Raw genomic sequence first — 24,031 nt, 5'->3', positions numbered from 1 at the left:
CAGATCTGTTTTGTTTGGCCTACACAGTATTTTTATTTGTCTTTCCAACACTAAAAAAATAATAATCAAATTTTACACGAAACCCAGATTATCTCAAAGGTCCACACTTGACCCGGCAGAAGAGCAACAGCTACCACTCCAGGTCACGCCCACACTCGCCATCTGACACTGCTTTCTTGAAACCAAGGCCAGGGGTCAGAGGTTACTTATTAATTGCCTGAATTCATGATCACTTCATTCGTTTGTGTTACTTGCCAAGCCCGTGCAGGCATTTGCACTTGTAACTTGGGCTACAGATGTTGAAGTTTCCTAAGATCTGCCATGATCCCTTCGTGGGCCAGAGAATTAATTACAGGGCCAGACGGGCTGGCTCACCACTGGCAGGATGACTACGCTCAAGTGGTGTATCAACTGGAGGGGGAAGGTCTTTAGTGGTCTGCCACAGGCCTCTGTCCTCAGAACTGTCCTGTTCAACATATTTATCAAGAATAATAGAGAAGGCACACTTATTAAACAGTCAAATGTTGAAAATAAGACGGATAGAGACAGGTTGACTGACAGGACCCGATGCCAAAAGGTCAACAGGCTGGAGAGAGAGAAAAAAAATCTAACAGGGTAAACAGGGTCTTATACTTAGGCCCCAAATCATGTATGTGCAAATCAAAGATGGCAGCACTGCACATAAAAATGTCTTCGGACGGGGCACCTGGGTGTCTCAGTCGGTTAAACGGCTGACTTCGGCTCAGGTCATGATCTCATGGTTTGTGAGTTCGAGCCCCACATCGGGCTCTGCGCTGTCGGCTCAGAGCCTGGAGCCTGCTTCAGATTCTGTATCACCCTCTCTCTCTGTCCCTTCCCCCCTCAGGCTCTCTCCCTGCCTCAAAAAGTAAATAAACATTAATAAATGGTGTTTAAAAAAAATGTCTTCGGAATCAGGAGAGGTGAAAGACTAGCTGATGATACACGCAGAGTGATCATTTGGCAACTTCAATTTTTTTTTAACGTCTATTTTTGAGGGAGAGAGTGAGACAGCACAAGTGGGGGCAGGGGGAGACAGACACACAGACACACACACACACACAGAATCCAAAACAGGTTCCAGGCTCTTGAGCTGTCAGCACAGAGCCAAACATGGGGCCTGAACTCATGAACTGCAAGACCATGACCTGAACCAAAGTCAGACACTTAACCGACTGAGCCACCCAGGCGCCCCATGACTTGGCGGTTTCAAAAGGTCTTATAACTCGGGATTTTTTCCAACTTCTTTACTACAATCCACAGTAAGAAATGCACCTTACAACATGACCCATTATGCACTTACATATATGACAAGTTGGACAGATATTTCCCCTTACTAGACACACAAATGCCTCCCTCCCTCTCTCTTTCTGGCAGGTTGCAACCTTGTAAATTGATTTTATAGTCCACTAGTGGGTTGCAAGCCATAGCTGGACACATACACAGCCATGACCTGACTGGAGCAGGACCCACAGCACAGGTACTGACAGCCCCACTCTGCCCACCCAGTCCCTTCCTGACCTAGGATTTCCCTTGGGGCTACCCCTGAGGGGGCACAGAGCAGAGCAAGCCAGGCAGTTCAAAACCATAGAGGAACCCTTTGGGTTCTAACGAAGATAAATTCATGAAAGTCTTTAAACATCTGAAGTCTGTCAGTACACTGTTTCGAGTGACTTTAAGCTTTAGAGAAGTGAACTTAGGCTCAACTTAGGCAAGACTTAAAATTTTTTTTTAACATTTATATATTTTTGAGAGAGAGCGAGAGAGAGAGAGAGAGAGAGAGAGAGAGAGAGAGAGAGAGAGAGAACGCAAGCAGGGAAGGGAGCAGAGACACAGAATCTGAAGCAGGCTCTAGGCTCTGAACTGTCAGCACAGAGCCCAACACTGGGATCAAATCCACCAGCTGGGAGATCATGACCTGAGCTGAAGTCTGAGGCTTAAACAACTGAGCCACCCAGGTGCCCCTAGGGAAGACTTTTAAAACTTAGAGATGCTAATGCACTGAATCTTGTCCCCCCTAACAACCAGGAGGCAGCAAGTCCTTATCAATGGAGACTTGAAAAAGGAACAAGACAGTTATCAGGCGATTACTGGCAGAGAGGCAGGACAATGCTGGAGGGTGGATGCTAGTTGAGGCCCTTCCAAAATCTCAGTTCAGAAATACCCCAGCTCTAAACCCTTCCAAGCTCTCTCTCTCAATCCTTGCTCCCCTCTGGGCTCCAGCAAGTGCCACTCCAAGGATGTTCCTCAGTGTCTGCTTTTTATCTGGACCTCTCAACCAACCTCCAGCTGGCTCCAACCTCTGAGACGTGTTACAAGCTGAGAGAGTGCCAGCTTGTCTCAAACAGAACTGAACTCCTCTCCCCACCTACAACAGCCCCTTTTCCAATTTCCTATTCTTGCCGGCATGCTTACGCTCGCCAATGTTCCCAACCCCAACGTCACCCGTGTTCTTCCAGTGTGCCTGGTCACCAGACCCAAACAATTCTAAGTGAGAACACCTCTCTGTTCTATCTCCTCCCTCCCCATTCCTGCCCCAATTTGAGCCTTGGTGTGTGTGCACACTTCCTAATTGTCAACCTGCCAGTGTCCCCTTTAAGCAACTCTATGTGCCCCCAGCCCCCACCTCAGCCACTATCTCTGTTGCTGATGATGTCTCACCTTCCCTCAAGACTCCAAGCACACTCTCAGGCCCAGCCACTATGCTGTGAGGTAGCCCAGGCCACATGCAAAGGCTACCTGCAGGTGTCTGAGCTGACATTCTGAGAAGTCCCAGCCAATAGCTGCATCACCTGCCAAATGTGTGAGTAAAGGAATCCTTCAAGGATTTGAGCCCAGGGGTCAAGTTACCTCCAAGTTTTGAGCCTCCCCAGCTGAGGCCCTAAAAACATCAAGGGCCAGAGCCAAGCTTCCCATGCCATATCCTCCCTGACTTCTGAATCCAAGGGCTCCATGAGCATAATAAAATGATTGCTTTATGCCACTAAATTTTGGGGTGGCATTAAAAACCAGACTGTATTTCAGGAACATTAAGACGTTTATAAGTGAAAAAAGACAGACTATAAACAAATGCCCCAAAGCACATGAGTGCTGTGAAAACAGTGTGGAACCCAGGGTGGGGGGTCACTTCTATCTGGGCGGGTGAACAGGGGAGTCAGGAAAAGTCTCACTTTGAGGGCACCTGGCTGGCAAAACTACTCTGCAAAGCTATTCCTGTCCCAAATTTACAGATGAAGAAACTGAGGCTCAGAGAGTTTAAGGAACTTGTCCATGATACACAGGTAATAGGAAATAAAGCCAGAATTTAGAATCAGATCCACCTGTCTCCACGCTTCCTCCTTGGAGGTGTTCAAGTGGGAAGCCATGGCAGACAGGCTGTGGAGGATTCAGACACCTGTTGGGAGAATTAATTGTATGCTCATCACCATCTCTCCCAGCCCTGTGGTCCTTGATCTCGAGGTCATGAGTTTTGAGCCCCAAGTTGGGCATAGAGATTACTTAAAAAAAAAAAAAAAAAAGATCTCAACTCAAAGTAACCTTGGGGATAGGCAGGTATTTTGGAGGAGGGGGAGGAGAAGGAATTCCTGGAGGAGGGAGAAGCATATGCAAAAGCACAGATTCCTGAGAAGGCCTGCAGGCCCAGGGAAAGGTTAAGCTGGGGAGCACTGCTTGAGCACGAAGTGTGGTGAGGACAGGCCTGTGGCTCACTGCAGAACTGATTTACCTTTTAGGAGGGGCAACCAAATGTCCCCGGGGAACTCAGACTGTAGGCTACAAGGCCGGCGGCCTAAAGACCAGTTAGGAGACGACACCAGGGTAAGGGCCTGAACTGAGTAAGGCAGCAGCAGGGAGATGAAGATGAACGACAGTGATGGGAAGAAATGATTAAATGTAGGGGCAAGAAACGGAACCAAGCGCCCCTGATGAAGTCCTTCTTCACCAGTCCTGCCCGCCACAGGGTATGAACCAGACCCCACAGTCACCATGCACAGCCACCTTCTGTTGGGGGATCTCTTCCTGGGAGTATGACCAAGTACACTGCAAGCTCCTGCACTAAAGCTTCCATCACACCTTCAGAACCTGGCAGAGTACTCAGTAGATGTTAAGAAAGATCTGCTGCTTCTTCCTCCCAGGAGCCGGCAGCTAGCAGCCTTGAAAAGAGGGTCTGTGAAGCTCTGGGCAAAGCCGGCGGTGGCTCCTCTACTGGGCACCTGGCAACAACGTTCACACTATAGACGCCCGTGAAGCTACCAGTGCCGTCAGGAATACCTTTGTCATAAGTGACTTAGGAACCTGACAACTCACCTTGGAACAGCCTGCCCCAACTCTGCCCTCCATAGAAAGGCCCACCAAAAGTGGGCCCCTTCTTATGGCCTCTTTCCAGGTATAAAACCTCGCCTTGGCCTCCACATACCTACCTTATGTGGAGGTAGGGATCCACATACCCTACCTTACCCAGTCCGTTCCCTGACTCACAGTGTGACTAGCAAGGCTCTGACCCATCCCAAGCTCAGCCTTGTCCAAGCTGGGGGTGCCCCTCAATGGGGGGACAACAGGGGCTTGTTACTACAAGACAGACTAAATCCCCTTCTCAGATCCAAGAAGAGTCTTAATCCCTCACCCCACTTCATGAAGACTTGCCAAATGCATCCAGCATTGCCAGCCCATCCTCATGATTCTAACCCTGAGGGCTCCCAGGTCTCCCTCCAGTGGTCTAGGAACCTCTATTGGGATTGGTCCCTGTATCCTGCCTAGTCGGGATTCCCAAGGTTCCTCCCACCTCCCCCTTTACAGCCAACTCCTTCTGCTCCCAATTCTCCATAGCTGGTCCCCCAGACATCTGCAGGTATTCAACAACAGCCCACCCTCCCCACCTGAGGGGCTCCAGAGAAGTATGAAACCACATCCCCAAACATCTCATTTTGTCTAGAACACAGGGAGAGCGGCAGAAAAATACTACATTTTTCCAAGTCTTTTCTGACTCTCAGACTATCAATACACTGAAACCAAATCAGCAATCCCCTATCAAAGGAAACAGAAGGAAGGAAGGAAGATAAAGACTACCATCTTGAGAGATCAAAGTCCTCGTTGACCATACCATCTCAGGGCCTCTAGGAAAGGAGGAGTCATAAGAGGCACAGAGTCCAGAGGGTTTTCTGCTGGCCGTCAGCACTTACACACCATGTTAGAAGAAACCTGTCTGGGAAGGTGTATCCAGCCAGGATGAAAATGTCTGCAGTCAATAAAGGCCAGTGGCTGGGAGGTAGGGCCGGTCTAGGGTGCATCCTCTACGGTGGCATCTCCAAGAACGAATTCTCGTGGGATTCCAAAACAGTGGTGGCCACTCCCCACCCAGCTGGCCAGTAGACCCCACCCAGCACTTTCCTGCCTCTGCCAGCAGCTCAGCTACTCTGCCCTCCAGCAGCTGTTCAGGGGGTTGGACTTCCCAGCTCCGCCCTTTCCCCTAGTCCTAGAGGTCGGCAGCCAAGCCCTTCCTCCCCTCCCCCAATGTCTCATTGCACAGGGGCTGTATTTATGGCACGCTCCGTCTAGAGGTGATCAATTATTCATCTCTTAAGAGGATTCTCCCCTCCTGGGATTTACTGATGAAACAAATCTGTGAGTGGGAAAGGAGACTTTCAGGGGAGCCCTTTCAGGGGATGTGCGTGCGTGCGTGCGTGCGTGTGTGTGTGTGTGTATACACTGGCTAGCCCGGTCCCATGTCTGCACTCTCCACACCAAGCTCTCTGCAAACAGCAAATCTCGGGGGTTATGTCTAACTTCTGGAGACTGTCACGTATTGGCAAAGGGTGTTCCTGTATGAGGTGGGGGGAGGCAGTGGCTCTTGTGGTTAGTATGTACATATCAATAAAACACTTTAAAATCTAATTTTTTTTTCCTACTACAAATTGGATACAGATGCAGCAGATCTCTCAATGGCTGGGATGATGCTTGGGAAAAAGCTGAATTAGACTTGATGACCTCAGACCTAATTCCCTGAGCTCACCATATCTGGCAGAAGCACAGGCTGTCACTGTTCATGCCCTCTGCCCCAACAGTAATCAATGTGGTTTCAGGGAAGAAAGGAAGAGAAACTAGGAAAAGTCTAAGGACTCTGATGGAACACTTTTAGACGGGCTGAGCATCATGCTAATCACTGCCCCCTCACTTATTTCCTCCAATCATCATAAACTTCTACAAGATAGAGATGTACCTCCACAGATGAGGACCCTGAACACAGAGAGGCTAAGTAACTTTCGCAAGATCACAAAGCAATCCAGAAGAGCACAGCGATTTTTAACCATTAAGTATTCCTAATCTCACTTCAGGAAATGTAAACAAAATAAGACAATTAAAGAAACAAAAAAGTTACATGTGCCAAAGATTTCCCCTGAAGCATTAACGGTAAAAAATTACAAATACCTTAAGTGTCCCAACAATAGGGGATTGGTTTTAAAGTGCTTTGTTAGTTCTTCTTCACAAAAAGAAAATGGGGAATAAACATATGAAAAAAAAATACTCGACTCCATTAGTAATCAGAGAAATACAAAATAAGACCGCTGTGAGACTCCATTTTATATTCTCTATATAGCATTTAGTTTTAGCTTAATTCTGCTGGTATACACTAGAGAAAAATCATCAATGTCCAATTGTTCTTAGTCTCACCGGCTTTTTTTTTTTAATATTTTGTCTTTTAAGTAGTGTTTTTTTAGTGTTTATTTTTGAGACAGCGAGTGAGAGAGTGAGCGAGTGGGGTAGGGCAGAGAGAGAGGGAGACACAGAATCCGAAAGCAGGCTCCAGGCTTTTGAGCTGTCAGCACAGAGCCTGACGCAGGGCTCGAACTCATGAACCGCAAGATCATGACCTGAGCCGAAGCGGGACAAATGTTTAACCGACGGAGCCACCCAGGTGCCCTTCACTGTCTATTTCTGAAATAAGTACTGGTACAATGTCCATAGAATATGCTGTTATTTCTTTTATGAATACTTGTCTTAGGCCTTTTCTTCCACATGGCAACCTTTCTTTGGAAAATAAAGTACATAAATATTCATTCTTTCATCCTAATTGTTATTCTGTACATGTATTAGCATGCCTCTTTAGTTTACTTAGGGTAGGACAGGATGCTAAGATATCACTTGAAGTACAATCTTGGTTAATTGGAATCTAGCTTACTCTTATTTTAATAACTTTATTTTAATAAAATGAACAAGATCTCAAAATGAAGGAAAAAAAGACTGTTTAATTCATATTTTGCCCTCACCAGTTACTAGCTGTGTGAACTTCCACAAGTTAGTTAACCTGTGTCTCATTCCTTTATCTGTAAATCTGGGGTTAAAAGTTAACCTCTCTGTGCCTTTGTTTCCTCATCTGTATATCAGGGGCTAATAACAGTACCTAACCTCACAAGGTTGTCATGATTAAACAAACTAACACGTGAAGAACACTTACAATAGTACCAGGTACCTAATAAGTCCCATGAAAGGGTACTTTTGTTTCACACGAAGTGCTGGTGGGGTTTAGCAGGAATTTTTTTTCTCACACACCACTAGTAGAGGGCAAAACAGAAGAACCATTTTGGAAAGGTTTGTGGTGTTTCTTTTAATGTTAAACATACCCATACCCCATCATCTTGCAATTCCACTCCCAGAGAAACTCTGCACACATGCATCAGGAGATGTGTACTCAAGGGTTCATCGCAGCATTACTCATAAAAACCAAATTGTGGAAATACTTTTAAGTGCCCACCAACCAGAGGGACAAAAGAATATTATACAGCAGTGCAAACAAATGAACCACAGGAACACAAACAAATCTCAGAAACTACACTGAGTTAAAAAAAAAAAAAAAAAAAGTAAGCCTCGGAAGACTATATATAGACTACCAATTCTACAAAGCTCAAACAAAAAAATAAAATTAAATGTATAAGATTTAATAAAATGTATGTAATTAAAACTTGTTTTTAAAGCAAGGGAATGATAAACACAAAATTCAAGGGATTGGTAACCTCGGTAAAGAAGGGGTACAGGGCTAGGGGAAACACCCAGGTGGTTTCAGTGATGTTGGCAATGTTCTAGTTTTTATCTTGGGTAGGTACTTCACATGTGTGCATTATCATGCTTTATCTGTTTAACGTACGTAAAACACTAGGTCAAGTATGTTTCAAATAATATGTAAGAGTGCTCGCTTTGGTAGCACATACTAAAATTGGATACAGAGAAGATGAACATGGTCCCTACCCAAGGATGACACCCAAATAATACGTAAGAACAATTATAATACATACTACTTCATCAGTACACGTATAACTGCTTAAAACGATAAAAAAAAGAACGTTTTGGGGTGCCTGGGTGGCTCAGTCGGTTAAGGGACCGGTTCTCGCTTTCAGCTCAGGTTATGATCTCAGAGTTCCTAAGATCCAGGGCCAGGATGTCCAAACAGCCTAGCGTTTGCTTGGGGCTATGCTACAAGTGCAGAGCCTGCTTGGGATTCTCTTTCTCCCTCTCTCTCTCTGCTCCTGCCCAGCTCACGCTTGCATGCTCTTTCTCTCAAAATAAATAAGCAAACGTTAAAAAAAAAAAAGAACATTTTTATAAAAACACAGGGAAATGTCTGAAATGAAAAAAGAAACTCAAGAATGTACTTGTACTCATAAATAGATGCTTCCTGAGGGTTTTTATGACGGGGAAGTGTTTATACACTATTTGAAGTGGAAAAACGAAACAAGATTCAAAATATTGTCCAATTTAAGAATTCAGTTCTGTCCACGATGCACGCTTGTGCACACACACAAAACACCAAGGGAAAATACGCAGAAATGTTAACAATGCTCATCACATGGTAGTATAGAATGGGAATATTTTCCTGTTCATAGTCCCCATAATTCATTTGAAGTATCAGATTTTTATTTAAGGGGAAAGTGTTAGAATAGAGTAGGTACAACACACCTGAAACCTCACACACACTACGCTTGAACAAAGACTGGAAGGGGGCTTCAGGGAGAGGAATTTGTGGATGAAGTTTCTTCTTGCTATTTCTGTTGCTACGGAGTTGTTTGTATTACCCATCTCCCCAACACGCGCGCGCGCACGCGCGCGCACACACACACACACACACACACACACACACACACACACACACAGAGGGAGGAGGGGAGGGGAGGGGAGGGAGAAAGTAGGAAAAATCCTACAAGATGAGCGCACTCTGAAGGGGAAAACTGGGTGTGGGTGAGGTGGGGTGAGGAGCCTGAAGTTCCCCGCCCATCAAAAGTTCTCTGTAGCTCGCTGTGCTCCCACCAGGTCCAAGGTAAAGCCCCACCACGCAGCGCCCGCACGGAAGCCTCCTCCCCCAGCAGCGCCATCCTCCGCCGGAGCGACCCGGCAGCTGGCGGGGTGCGTGCTGGGTGGGGGCGGGGAGCCCAGTCCAGGCGCCGCCCCCTGATCTGTGGCCAACGCGGCCAGCTCTCCCGACGGAAGCCCCTGCCTCGAGCAGCCGGTGGCGGCCCGGCCAGGGGCCAGCGGGGAGGAAATCGAGCCGACCACATCTGAGGCCTGGCGAAAGGCGCAGCAGCTGCCTCCGAAGCCGCCAGCGCACGAGAACCAGGGCAGGACGAAGAGGCGGCTCCTTGGCCAGACAGCAAAACACACACACACATAAACACACACACACGCACGCATACACGCACACGCACGCACGCGCCCCTCCAGCAGCCGCTGGGGCCATCGGCCAAGCCACGCAGTGCACGTCCAGACAAGCCCCCATCAACCCCCAGCGAGGCTGGGCACTCCCACAGCTCCACCCACCCGACTGCCCATACCTGGTACTCACCACCCACCTCCCACCCCCAAGTCTAAACGTGGAGGAAATGAGAAAGCAAACCCAACATTGCCACAGTCTGCTGAGCACCAACCCTGACCAAAAGCCCCATGCACTTTCCCTAAAGGTACCCCAAAGCGTACAAAACCTACTGGCCCTTCAGGTGTACCAAAGGACAAGGCTGATGATGACAGCAGCTAACAGTTTTGAATGCCTCGTGCGAAACCGTGGATTAAGCAAGTACTGTCATGTACAAATGTAACCTTTTCAAGTCTTCCAACAACCCAACATCCATTTTAGTGGATAAGCAAATAAATAAGGCACAGTTAAAGAACATACTCCAAGGCTCAACGCTGGTGAGAGGAAAGCCCAATCTAACAGCGGAGGGAAGTGTGCATGCCCCTGGCCAAGCTTCTCATCTATTAGCGAACCATCTCCCTTATGTGCAGGAGAGTCTCACAATCCATGGATTTCAGCCTCCCTCGGACCCCTGTCAAGTGAGTTTGCCCCCAGTCATTCCTTTCTCAAGGACTCAAGAGGCCTTACATTTTTTCATTCAACAACAACAAAAACTTTAAGCCACCACCCAAACATCTGGAGGAAAAGTAGATTTTGGCAGAGGGGCCTCCAGCCATCAGTCATAAGACTGACTTCCCATGGTTGGCTAGGAAATGGAAAGGGGTGGGGGTGGCACCGCCACTTAGAAAAGCCTGGTGATGGGAAATTAGGGAATGCAGCTAAATTCTATTTATCCTAAACCCCTGGGGGAAAAAAATCACTCAACATATCTCAGTATAAAGTCTCATTTATACTACTTCTTTTTGGTTTCAATGGTAAAAATAAGCAAATAGGTAGATAGGTAAGTAGGCAGATACATGTATACAAGGCAATAAAGATCCTGCCATCTCGCTCCTAGGAATTCAGGTTTATAAATTTGCACTTCAAAAAATGTTCTCTACACATTAGTGAAAACTGAAAACTCTGGATGAGGGGAACAGTTTGGTACATAACACAATTCAATGGAATATTATACAGTCACCAAAAACCATAAAGTATGAACACCAAGGAAATGCTAAAATGGACAGTAAAAATAGAATACCACACTATATGAAGGTTATTACTACAACTATGTAAAACCATGCAGAAAAATGACAAAAGAGGGAAGACAGTCTTTTTAAAAAGCAGAAAACAGCTAGAGTGGCCCCATAGAATAAAATTTCACCTACTGATGCCATCAGCACATCATAACAATCACAGCTGTCATACATGCATACATATATATGTATTAATTCACGTATCCTTCCAACAAACGTGTGTTGAGTACTTACAACATGAATGCTACTTTTAGGCACTGGGGACGCAGCAGTGAATGAGCAGTCTCTGCCTCATGAACAGAGACTTTTTAGATTGTTTGGATTTGTCTTAGATCTCAAAGGAAAGTTCCTTTAGGACAGACCCGTACCACTATCTCTAAAATGTGTATGGCAGCATTAATCTATGGTATGCACTCTGTGGCTTTGAATAGGTGATGAAAGCATTGAAAACTGATACTAATTACGAGTTTATCTCTGAATGAAGCTGCCCTTTGTGCGGTTACTGTTAGAATATCACAGCCACTCTAAAACTCATTACAGAGCCAAGGAAAACTCTGGTGGATGACCCAAAAGAATAAAGAGAGGTCCTAAAAATAGAATGATAAGAAAGGTAAAGAAGAGGTTCAACAGAAGACGCCGAGGGAGGTGGAAGAACAGGAGTTTCTGTCCCTGAAAAGTGGAAAGTAAGTAAAAACTAGGAACTCCCATTTCCCAGAGACAACTACAGTTTACATCTGGTGCCTTTTTTTCCTATGCAACATGTACTTCGTTTATAAAATTGGGATCACTGGGGGCGCCTGGGTGGCTCAGTTGGTTAAGCGGCCGACTTCGGCTCAGGTCATGATCTCGTGGTCCGTGAGTTCGAGCCCCATGTCGGGCTCTGTGCTGACTGCTCAGAGCCTGGAGCCTGTTTCAGATTCTGTGTCTCCCTCTCTCTGACCCTCCCCCATTCATGGTCTGTCTCTATCTCAAAAATAAATAAATGTTAAAAAAAATTAAAAAATAAAAATTAAAAAAATAAAATTGGGATCACTGAATATATTCGGGGTTTTTAAATGTTTTAATTTCGGTTTTAAATAAATTTGGGGTTTCTTCCCTTACTGTATCATAGGTATTTTCATAGTGTCAACTCTTCTTCAAGAGTTTCACTGCGGACAGCTGCACTGCCTTCCCTGGCACGTTTGTGGGGTACACACACACATGGTATACGTATATGGAACACACGCAGGACATACATATAGCCCCTCAAGTGAATGCCGAGGCTCCCTTGTGTTTTTGTTGCATTCCCATGGCACAGACTGACTACGGGGGTAGTTTCTTTCTTTATCCTCCTGCCTCTGTTTGGGGTTGTGATTCCTCTGAGGACAGGAATGGACAGTTGGCACAAGTCAGGGCTCTGGTCAGCTGAACGGGTAGACGCTACCAGCGTCAAAGGCTGTAGGTAACAACCCTGACAACAAGTAGGATTTAACTCACGTTAGTACAAGCATTTCATCTCATTTCAGTGACAGTTCACTAGTTATGTCTCTGATCTGCCTTTGGGGAGGAATATTACACAGCCATAAAAAGGAATGATGTCCTGGTACATGGTACAACATAGATGAACCTTGAAAATATCACATTAAGTGAAAGAAGTCAGACACGAAAGGCCACATACTGTATGACTGCATTTACATGAAACGTCCAGATTAGGCAAATCCATAGAGACAAAAAGACTAGTGGTTGCCGGAGAACAAGGATGAGGTAAATGCTATTGAGTAGTTTCTTTTTGAGGTGATGGAAATGTTCTGAAAGAGAAGTGATGGTTGCACAACTCTCAATATACTCAAAACCACTGAATTTTACACCTTACATGGTATGTGAATTAAATCGCAATAAAACTGTAATTAAAAAAAAAATCTTTTCAAGAAAACCTACATCTCCATTTCTGTAAGAAGCTTCAGGACAAAAGCAGAAACAACATGTGCTCAAGAGAGGATGGCTGAGCTGGTGAGCCCACTGCAAAGGTGAAGGGTAAGGGACAGAGGAATGTCAGGAACCTTAATGGAAACTCTTCTTTGTAACTCTTTCACAAGGATCTGACACTTCCTTTATTTCCCCATTGGGTCACAGTGAAAGTGAAAACAAGGGAGGTCTTAACTCGGGGTGAGTGCTGGTGGCCAGGAGGGGGAGACCACCTTCCACTCCACCACCACACTTAGAAAGGAAAAGCTCTTCAGCACAGCAGGGGCATGGTACCTCCTATGAGGCGCAGAAAGCAGGCTGGTGTGGCCACGAGCTGTGTGCTGACAAAGAAAGAGATGGCCACTGAAGATGCATAGGAAGGGCCCCCAAAACCAAGAATCACTGACATAAACTCCACTGATCAGCTGAGCAGTCTTAGGCAACAGTCATGACATATAGGTTGGTTCAAAAGGTCCTTACTGAAGAAGGAGGAAAACAAGAATGAGAAGAAGAAGAAAAATTGGGAAAGGGTATCTGCAAGAGGTTGAGTAAAATTAAAGGAAATAAGACAGAGAATATATATTAAGCAATCAGCATGCCCTTAAAAAGCGTAATGCAAACCATTTTGTTGAAAAAATGAATCATGTTTTTAATATCCACAATATAAGAGGGTACTGCTACTGCCAGATAACCTTGCAGTCAACTACCTGCTAAGTGTTCCCCCTGTCATGTGAATAACTGCTCTAGAACCTCCCCGGGAGGAGCTAGGGCAGGTGAGCAGGTGACTTACATCCTCGGGCCCAGCTTCAAGACATATCCCGAGCTCCCACTTCGGCTGGAGATGAACAAGTCCTAGCCACCAACCCCAAAACTTCCAGGGGAGGGAGATTAAAAATCACATCCCCAACCCGAGGGTGTCACTCCTCAGAAAGCAGCTGCCGTGCCCCACCCAAGGCCACAATCCTTGCTCCTCAGCTTGTTCTCAAGGGAAAGGCTGGACCAGTTTTAAAGTCCCTCTGTCTCCCCAGCTATGGCCTTGATCTCTGGCCAACACAGAATCAGCTAGGAAAGGGGTGGGGGTGGGGCGCTGTGGCCTGGCACTACAAAGACAGAGGGGCAAAGCCAAAGGCAGAAGGCGGCAGGTGGCTGATGATAAAGACCTAGCAGCAAGGTATTCACCTGGAGCTGGGGGGCATGTGAGCAGGACAGCACTTCAGCAGAGATACCAGCTGACCAGCCCCGCTTTTCTAAGATTGTCTTACATAGCCCTGGATAAGTCATTTTATCTCTAGGCCTCAAATTCCTCATCTGCTTTTAAAAAATTCTTTATAAATGTCAGGAAAATCTGAGGATCTGCTCTAGATTGAAGGAGACAAAGAAACCTGAGCACACAGAATATGTGTGACCTGGGTTTGTTTTTTTTTTCCTACAAAAGGTTGTGACAATGGGGAAAATTTGAAAAAAGCCTATAGATTAGTTTATTAATGTTAATGTTAGTGTTCGTAAAGTCTGTAGATCAGGTCTGTAGCAGTAGCGTATCTATGTTAATTTCCTGAGTTTGATCATGGCACTGCAGTTTTTTATGTGATTTTAGAAAATTCACATTCTGGACACCTGGCTGGATCATTTGGTAGAACATGTGACTGTTGACCTTGAGGTTGCAAATTCAAGCCCCGTGTTGGGTGTGGAGATTACTTAAAAAATAAAATCTAAAAAAAAAAAAAAAAAAAAAAAAAAAAAAAAAGAAGAAGAAGGGGCACCCGGGTGGCTTAGTTGGTTAAGAATCAGATTCTTGATTTCAGCTCAGGTCATTATCTAATGGTTTGTGAGTTCAAGCCCCACACTGGGCTCTGCACTGAGGGCAAGGAGCCTGCTTGGGATTCTTGGGATTCTCGGTCTCCCTCTGTCTCTGCCCCTCCCCGGCCTGCATGCATGCTCTAGCTCTCAAAAATAAATAAATAAACATTAAAAAAGAAAATCCACACTCAAGTAGTTAGAAGTGAAAGGCATCATGTCTGCTACTTACTTTCAAATGGTTCAAATAAAAATTACGGAGAAAAAGAAAACAGAGCAAATGTAGTAAAATGTTAACATTTGGAAATCTGAGTGAAGAGAATTCTTTGTACGATCCTTGCAACTCTTCTGAAACTCTGAAAGTATGCCAAAATTAAAATAGTTTTTAAAAGAATTATGTTACTAGATGATTGCTAAGACTCTTCTAGTTTCTGTAAAAAGGTAACATTCTCCACATTTTACAGACAAGGAACAGGAAACAGGAAGAGGTCAGCTCCTCAGCAGCAGGAGGGCTCTACAACTAGGGTCTCTGACTCAAGTCCTCCCTCCACCCAACCCCCAGATCTTCCTACCAGCAAAGGACAATGAGCCCCAGACACCACCTCAGATACTGGACAAGAACCTCAGAGCATAAGGCAATTAAGAAAGGGGCCACCTGGACAATGTCCGGGAGGCTGTCAAGAGAAGCAGAAAGCTTCGGAAAACAGACCACTTTGCTCTCCTCCCAAGATCCCCGCCCTCCACATGCACAGGGCACAGTTCCTCTCATGCACACCCCACAGGCTAACCAGAGGCTTCAGCAACACGAGTGCACAAAGTCCACCAGAACACAGCCTGGACAGGCAAGCAGGGCAGCCCTCAGCCCCTCTGACGGAAATAACACAACATCTGGAAATCCTGTCAGTCTCCTAAATAAATCTAGGGTCAAGGGGGAAAAAATAAATAAAAATCACAATTACACTGATTTACTATTTATGCTACCTGTATGGGTCATGGTAAGTATGTACATTAACTATCATTAGTATATAAACTGATATGGGTATAAAAATAGAGTGGTTTCTGTGGAAAAAAGTCACAACTGCAGATGTGAAGATTAATGTCAATGAAAACAACTATTAACAGGGAAAAATTCTATATCCTTCTAAAACTGCTTCTATAAATAACTTTTGGTAAATATGAAGGAAATAAGTTAAGGCTCAATCCAAGAAGTTAGAAAATAAAAACTTTAAAAATGTAGGAAAGGAGCACCTGGCTGGCTCAGTCGGAGGAACATGCTGCTTTTGATCTCAGGGTCGTGAGTTTGAGCCCCATGTGGGATGTAGAGATTACTTAAATAAAACTTTAAAAAAATAAAAATAAATAAAAATGTAGGAAAAAGGAATCAGTAGACAGAAATAGTTGATTAGAAAACAAAATGTAGTAGTATTTATAAATGGAATCTAAGAGATGGCTCTCCAAAAGGCCATTAAAATAAACAAACTTCTGGCAAAGCGATCATTTGAAAAAAAAAATATAAATAAACAGGGCTGAGTTGCTTGGGTGGCTCAGTCGGTTAAGCGTCTGACTTTGGCTCAGTTCATGATCTCACGGTCCGTGGGTTCAAGCCCCACACTGGGCTCTGTGCTGACATCTCAGAGCCTGAAGCCTGCTTGGGATTCTGTGTGTGTGTGTGTGTGTGTGTGTGTGTGTGTGTGTGTGTGTGTGTGTCTCTCTCTCTCTGACCCTCTGCTGCGTGTGCTCTCTTTCTCTCTCAAAAATAAATAACATCAAAAAAAATTTTTTTTAATATATATAGGGGTGCCTGGTTGACTCAGTCGGTTAAGCGTTGGACTTTGGCTCAGGTTATCATCTCACAAGCCCCACGTTGGGCTCCATGCTGACAGCTCAAAGCCTGGAGCCTGCTTCAGATTCTGTGCCTCCTTCTCTCTCTGCCCCTCCCCTAGCTCATGCGCGTGCGCTCTCTCTCTCTTTCTCTGTCTCTCTCTCTCTCTCCAAAATAAACATTAAAAAACATTTTTAAAATATATATATAAACAATGTTGGAAATGTGAAAAGGAATATAACTATTATCAGTAAATAAGACATGAAATGCATTACTAAAAGCTTTGAAAATATTAATGAAAGGACAATTTTCAAAGAAGAGGTAGAAATATTGAAAGTATCAATCACCAGACAAGTAGAAATGTATCAGAGAACTACCTCCCCCCAAAAGGGCGCCACGCCCAGTAGTTATTACATTATTTTTCTAGCTCATAAAAATGGTGATCTCTTTTATTCTTTCATTTAATTCTCCCAGATCCCTATGAGGTAAGCACTATCTCTCTGTTTCACAGAAAAGGAATCCAAGGGCTCAGAGAGGCTAAAGCATTGTCTCTAAGTCACTGAGCCACATGTGGCTAACCTGGGACTCAGTCCCACAGCCTGACATTTCTGGGGTAAAGCCCAGAAAATTCTGTGTTCCAAAATGCTCAAGCACCTCTGTGATCAGCCAGGGTTAGAAACTTCTGGGCCCTTGCTACTTCGAGTGTGGTCCAACAAATAGCAGCATCAACCCCACCTGAAAGCTTGTTAGAAATGCAGAATCTCCTCTCTCTCTGGCCCCTCCCTCCCCCACTCAGAAAGAAAGAGAAAGAAAGAAAAAGGAAGGAAGGAAGGAAGGAAGGAAGGAAGGAAGGAAGGAAGGAAGGGGAAAGGAAAGGAAAGGAAAGAAAAGAAAAAAGAAAGAAATGCAGAATCTCAGGCCCCACCCCAGACCTGCTGCATTGGAAAATGCATTGTAAAGAGATTCCCAGGTGATCTGGATGAACATTAAAATGTGAGAAGCACTGGTCTGTCCTATATCCACCTGCCCAATCTCCTTCAATTCCTTTTAAAATCTGCAAAAACAGTGCCTGTTCTGTGTAGCACAACCAAAAATATCAGTCAATAAGTCAACTGACAAACAACCGGAACTAGATTTGGTCGTATAACCATGTACAAAAAAAGTGTGACAAATAAAACATTAAAAAATTAAAAGAAATGTCTAACATTTATCAAGGTCTGATAAAGACTTAATGCCACTAATATATGAAACTCTTACTAACCCATAACAACACACCAAAAAATGGGCAAAAGAAATAAAAATATATTCACATAGAAGTGCCAATCCAACTAAACACAGCAATAAGAGATTTCAAATGTTATGCCAATTTTTATACCAATTAAAAAATAAAGGTTTTTGGGGCGCCTGGGTGGCGTAGTCGGTTAAGCGTCCGACTTCAGCCAGGTCACGATCTCGCGGTCCGTGAGTTCGAGCCCCGCGTCGGGCTCTGGGCTGATGGCTCAGAGCCTGGAGCCTGCTTCCTGATTCTGTGTCTCCCTCTCTCTCTGCCCCTCCCCCGTTCATGCTCTGTCTCTCTCTGTCCCAAAAATAAATAAGCGTTGGAAAAAAAAAAAAAAAAAAAAAAAAAAAAAATAAAGGTTTTAAAACAAACGTATTATTTTGTTGATAATCAGGGGGAAAATCAATTAAAATTAAAAACATATATATGATTGTTCTAGAAACACCAAAATATTAACAGGAATTCTAAGTGGTAAAATTATAGATGTTTCATTTTCTCCATTTGTTTATCTGAACTTCCTAGCTTTTCTGCAATGAATCTGTATTCTTTGTAGCAGACAACAACAAAAACGTTTTACCTATTTCCTAGAGCCTGACCTTATTCTGAAATTTAACAGCTTTTACACGTAGTCTCTTGGCTTTTCACGAGCCTTTGAACAATATTTGGCCTTTTCACAAATCAGTCTTACAGGCATGTCCTCTCAATCATCAAGTGCTGGAACCCCAAATAAACAGAGCCTTTTTACATTACTCTGCACCCTGGCAATACTCCAACCCCAGTGGGCACGGGAATCGCCTGTAGGAAGCCGGCTACAGATGCAGACCCCCAGGTCCTACCCTTAGAGATCAACCCTGTGTGTCCACAGAGGGGATATGGACACAGGTGGTACCCCAACTACCTTCTGAGAAGCCCCCCAGCCTGCCAACAACCCTATGGGAGGGTAAGTGCAAAAAAGGGGAAAGTCTCAACTGGTTTAGAAATTGGGTGAACCGAGGGTCTTACAGGTTGTCAGGCAACAGGGTTCTCTTTCCACCCCTCCCCCTGCCGTGTGCGCACACAGGCTTGACCAGTCAACGGTCAGTGCTTCTGCTCTTTAAAGAGGGCAACAAGTGGGCAGGGGTAGGAAAAGCTTCTCCAACAGGTGAGCTGAAGCCCTGAGGAGCCCTGCGTCGCAGCCTCCCTGCCAGAATGCGCTCTGCTCCGGGAGAAGGCATTTGGAACGGCTCCACGGGTTCACGGAGGTCCATCTGTCAGAGTTTCTGCTCGGCACCCTGAGAAGGCGGCTCCTCCAGAGCTGGCAAAGATGCAACCTGGCTGCCACGAGGGACCCTGGGACCTGGCATGGCACTGGCGGGGCCCGTGATGACCTCCTGCAGCCCTGGGGCTGCTCCCTTGCCCTAGGTAGGCAGTAGGAGAGGGAGTAAGGCACGGGTGGGGTGGAGGCCCAGGGAAGTACATCCCCTCCCTCCTGGACCTCTTGGGCATCCCTTGGTTCCACTGTTTCCCAGGGGACTCTGGCAGAAGAGCCAGAGAAAGCGCTGCTCTCAGCTATGCCGCCTGAACATGAGAGAGGAGAATGAGCACAGACCACTGGCTAAATGCGAACCGTTCACCGCTGCTGCAAACACAACCTGGTGACACACTGAACCAGATGCACCACGGCTGTTACTGAGATTGGAAAACTCACAGCCCACCTCTAACTGGCGTTTCTTTTACATACACAAGCCGAGTTGAGCCCTCCCCCACCTTCTTTTTAGGCAGGGCCAGAGGCAGGAATCTGACAGCAGCAGGGATTCCCACGCCTCCCAGTCTGCAGCCTGATGCCCCGGGGAAGGAGGTTCGCAGGTCCCGGTGGACACAGCCCTTCCTAGGCAGGCAGGCAGCTCCAACTCCATCCTCGTTCTTGGGGCAGCAGAGACCAGGGACCAGCTCCTATGGCACAAGTGCCATGGGGTCAAGACAGAGGGGCTTGCGCTGGCCAGCTCCATCAAGAGCTAGTGCCTCTCTAGGGGCACCTGAGTGGCTCAGTCAGCTAAGTGTCCGAGTCTTGATTTTGGCTCAGGTCATGATCTCACACTTTGTGCGATCGAGCCCCACAGGGGATCTGCACTGACAGCGCAGAGCCTGCTTGAGATTCTGTCGCTCCCTCTCTCTCTGCACCTCCTCCACTCGAGTGTACTCGCATGCACACGTGTGTGCTCTCTCTCAAAAATAAATAAACATTAAAAAAAAACCTAGCGCCACTCATTCCCCAGTTACAAGTAGAAGCTTAAAATGCAAATGTGATGGGAAGGGTTAGCACATTGATAGGTTTTACCTAGAAGATATGTGGTGGAAGTCTTAGACTCTGGAGAACAGTAGGGCAAAGAAGAAAGATGCCAGCTTCCTCAAGAAAGGAGACCAGGGACACAGAAGTGGAGCCAATTTCACAAGTGGTCTTTCTAAGCTCCACTTTCAGCCTCCATGAATCTCCATCCCCAAAGAGCAGCCGCAGGTAAGTCTGTGTTTTATGCTACCTTCAGGTGTCTGGGAACCGAGGAGGCAAGTCTCCCTACTAGTTAGTACTAATGAGAGTTAATGACAAGTGGGCTGTTGGTGTCAGGGTAATTATAAGGTGTGGGTTCACAGGACTCCTCCCTAATGTCTGCCTGTGGGAAAACAGCCCAGGACCTTCTTTTTGCCGTGGGGATCAGGCAGGTGCCCCATCTCTGTTATCCAGCTCACAGCCTCCAGGCTTGCAGCCAGGGCTGCTTTAGATTCTGCTCCTCAGACTGGCCCAGGTTGTCACACTTTGAGGAGGTGAAGCTCATTGCCTCTCTCATCAATTTGGTTCTACAGCCTTCATTAAAAGGATTTACTGCATGCTAGGCTTTGTGCCAGGTACTGGGAAACGAAATTGAGTAAGAAGAGCACCTCACCACAGAAACTCATACGAGGCCCTAAAGTACTGTTGCAGAGGTACCAACTTCGTGCATGGGGAATGGGGTAATGAGGGAATGAGGGGCTGCTGGCGCCCAGGGAGTGGGAGTGTTAGGGACCGTATCACAGAGCAGGGGACAAAAACCAGAACATTTCCACTATGTAATGTGTAACACAGGGGCACCTGGCTGGCTCAGTCGGAGGAGCATGCGACTCTTGATTTCAGGAATGTGAGTTCAAGCCCCATGCTGGGAGTAGAGATTACTTAACTAAATAAAAAACATTTTTAAGAGTGTAATAGAAAAAGTCTCATTCAGTACAGCAATAACAAGACCTACAACATCCTAGAAATGAACCTAATGAGAAGTGTGTAAGAGCCAAAACTTTAAAACTCGGGTTGACACACAAAAAAGACTAGAATAGATGGAAAGATATACTTCCCATTTCCTGGATACAAAGACTCGTTGTAAAGCTCTCCAGTCTCCCCCAAATAACCTATAAATTCCATGTAATTCCAACAGAAAAATCACATTTTTCACAGAACTTGACAAGTTGTTTATAAACTTACTTGGAAAAGGAAATACAAAAGAAAAGCCAAAAAAAAGTGGAAAAAATGAGTTTTGGTTTTTTTTAACCCAACTGTTATATAAAAACTGCAGTAATTAAGACAATAAAATACTGACATAGAATCAGCCAAATACTTCAATTGGAACTGAAGAGAGGCCCTTGAGTGTGTAAGGTAGAATTATAAACCATTTGGGAAACTGTAAATATTCAATGAATAAACTAGAGATAATAGGCTTTCTGAGAAAAAATTCAATCCCTATCTTAAATCATATACAAAAATTAATCTTGAACAAGTGACCAAAAAAACATATGTACCAATAGGTAAATTACCACATCATTTATAATTGCAAAAAAATGGAACTGTACATGTCCATCAATAGGAGTCAATTTAATTACAACAAACCTGTAAAATGAAAGATTCCACAGCCTCTTAAAAGGCTAAAAGAGACATACTGCCATGGAAGGACATCCTTCCATGGTAAAGTAGTAAGCTCAGATACTCATTCTAAAGTCTAGAAAGATATGTATGAATTATTAATAGAGATTGCAATAGGATGGAGGAGAAATAGCAATCTTCAGTTTCTAATTTATATACTTTTATATTATTTGAGTTCATTAAATGGGCATATATTACTTTTACCTAAAGTCCAAAAGTTTATTTTCCATTTGGGAAAAAAAAGGAGTAATATTACTACTGGTTTCTAGGTCGAACTCCATTCCTTTTCTATTCCCAGGCCTTTACTGTTCTCCATGGAGTCAAGATAAAGGGTAAGAAAATCTATCCCCCAAGGTGTTGCACAGTCTCCCTTGAGTGTAACCCCTGGGCCAAATCATTTTTCTGCTGGCTTCAACAAGTTCAGGCTGAGGTACAGAGGGCTCCCCACCACACCAGACCCAGTTGGACGTGGAGAGGGGAGGTATGCCTTCCGAGTTGGGATCACTGTTGCCCTACACCCTGAGCTCTTGGGGGGAATACAGAAATGGAGTTTCAGTGGAGCACTGGAGAGTGTCCTCAAGAGATGCCCACGCTGTTTTTCCTAGCACTATGAATCCCTCTTTTACCCTACTATCCTCTCCATCCTAGTGCAGTTTTCATAGCCTCAGGACATCAACTGGGCCATATCTTCCAGAAGTGCATGAAAGAGGGACAGAGCAAGACTTGAACCTGCAGCCTAGGCCAGCTCAGCTAGGCCAGGAGTTTGGGTCAAAGTTCTATCTTCCTCCCCGAACACTTCACTGTCCTTAGCTTCTAGCTTCATCTTCTCCGATGCTAATGCAAGAGGCTTTTCTAAATACTACTAAAACTTCTATACGGGCCCAGGATATGCTCTGATCCCAGGCAGTAAGTTCAAATTGGCTTTGCTTAGGTTAAAAAAATTTTTTTTCCTACAGGTCTGGCTGCTAAGCTGGTAAACTATTATTACTAGGTGCCCAGTAATGGACACAAAGCCCCTTAAAGTAATCAAGTGCATTGTCTGGCCCTGCCATTGTTCCATGTACAGTGATGCTCCCTTGTTGGAAGGAAAGGGAGCCAGGCTGCATCAGGACTTGGTCTTCTCACACTGGGTGTGCCATCAGCATCTCCCCAAGAGCACTAGCACACATGAAATATAAAAACCTGCAGAAAAGGCCAGTAGAACTTAGAGGAAAAAGTCATATTTTTAAATGTGTCTGTGATTTAAAAAAAAAAAAGTAGAAAAAATAGAGCGTCTTACAGATCCAGCGGAGAGCCTAAAAAAGCACATACCAAATAAACCTAAGGAAAAGAAGACAACAAAGACCAAAGCAGAAAGTCATCCTTTAGAAAACCAGAAAGCATAAGTGACAGATCTATGTGCTTTTAAATTACATACAACACTTACAAAGCTAAGAAAGAAAAGAGAAAATATACAATGTTAGAAATTAAGAAAGCAAAAAAAAAAATCACACTGAGGGAACTGAAAAGCAACAATTGCATACACATTATGCTATTAAATTTGAAAATATTTCACTTTCTTTTTTTTTTTTTAAATTTTTTTTTCAATGTTTATTCATTTTTGGGACAGAGAGAGACAAAGCATGAACGGGGGAGGGGCAGAGAGAGAGGGAGACACAGAATCGGAAGCAGCCTCCAGGCTCCGAGCCATCAGCCCAGAGCCTGACGCGGGGCTCGAACTCACGGGCCGCGAGATCGTGACCTGGCTGAAGTCGGACGCTCAACCGACTGCGCCACCCAGGCGCCCCAAAAAATATTTCACTTTCATGGAAAACACAAAGTGAGTGTTTTATACCAACAGCCATGGCAAGGGGTGGGGGTCACAAAGATGCAAAGACCCACCCTTCAAAAAAGGTACCAGGCTCAGATGGTTTCATCAAATCCTTAAGGAATGAAATTACTATTTAAACTGTATTATTTAAATGGTTCTAGAGCACAAAGAGAAAGTTTCACAATCCATTATATGAAGTTGCTATTACTCTAATACCACCATCTGACAATGAAAACACAAAAGGTAAATTATAGGTCAATCTCATTCACAAAAACAAATGCAAAACTCCCACACTGATAAATCAAATCAAACAGCATGCTAAAATAAATACCCCATTACCAAGTATGGATTATTCAAGGAATGTAAAAATTGTGCAATATTAAGAAATGCGTTAACACAATTCATCCTATTAACAGGCAAAGGAGAAATATTTCACCTTCAAACCATGTTCAATATATTTGACAAAACGAAACATCCACTACTAATAGGGGAAAACTTCTTAAAATGGAATGAGAGAGGAGTTGACACAAAGAC

General features: G+C 44.8%; 1 protein-coding gene and 1 pseudogene across 7 annotated transcripts in view; one reads left to right on the top strand and one right to left on the bottom strand.

The window, feature by feature from the left end:
- TET3 (tet methylcytosine dioxygenase 3) overlaps positions 1–24,031 on the bottom strand; it is a 102,631-nt gene that overhangs the window by 51,997 nt on the left and 26,603 nt on the right. The gene's annotated exons all lie outside the window — the stretch shown is intronic.
- LOC125163131 (uncharacterized) lies at positions 8,199–8,297 on the top strand (annotated as a pseudogene).

Source organism: Prionailurus viverrinus, chromosome A3 (assembly GCF_022837055.1).
Source record: "Prionailurus viverrinus isolate Anna chromosome A3, UM_Priviv_1.0, whole genome shotgun sequence".
In the NCBI taxonomy this organism is placed as follows: Eukaryota; Metazoa; Chordata; class Mammalia; order Carnivora; family Felidae; genus Prionailurus; species Prionailurus viverrinus.
The sequence above is the reverse complement of the archived record's forward strand: the minus strand, read 5'-3'. Positions and strand labels throughout refer to the sequence as shown.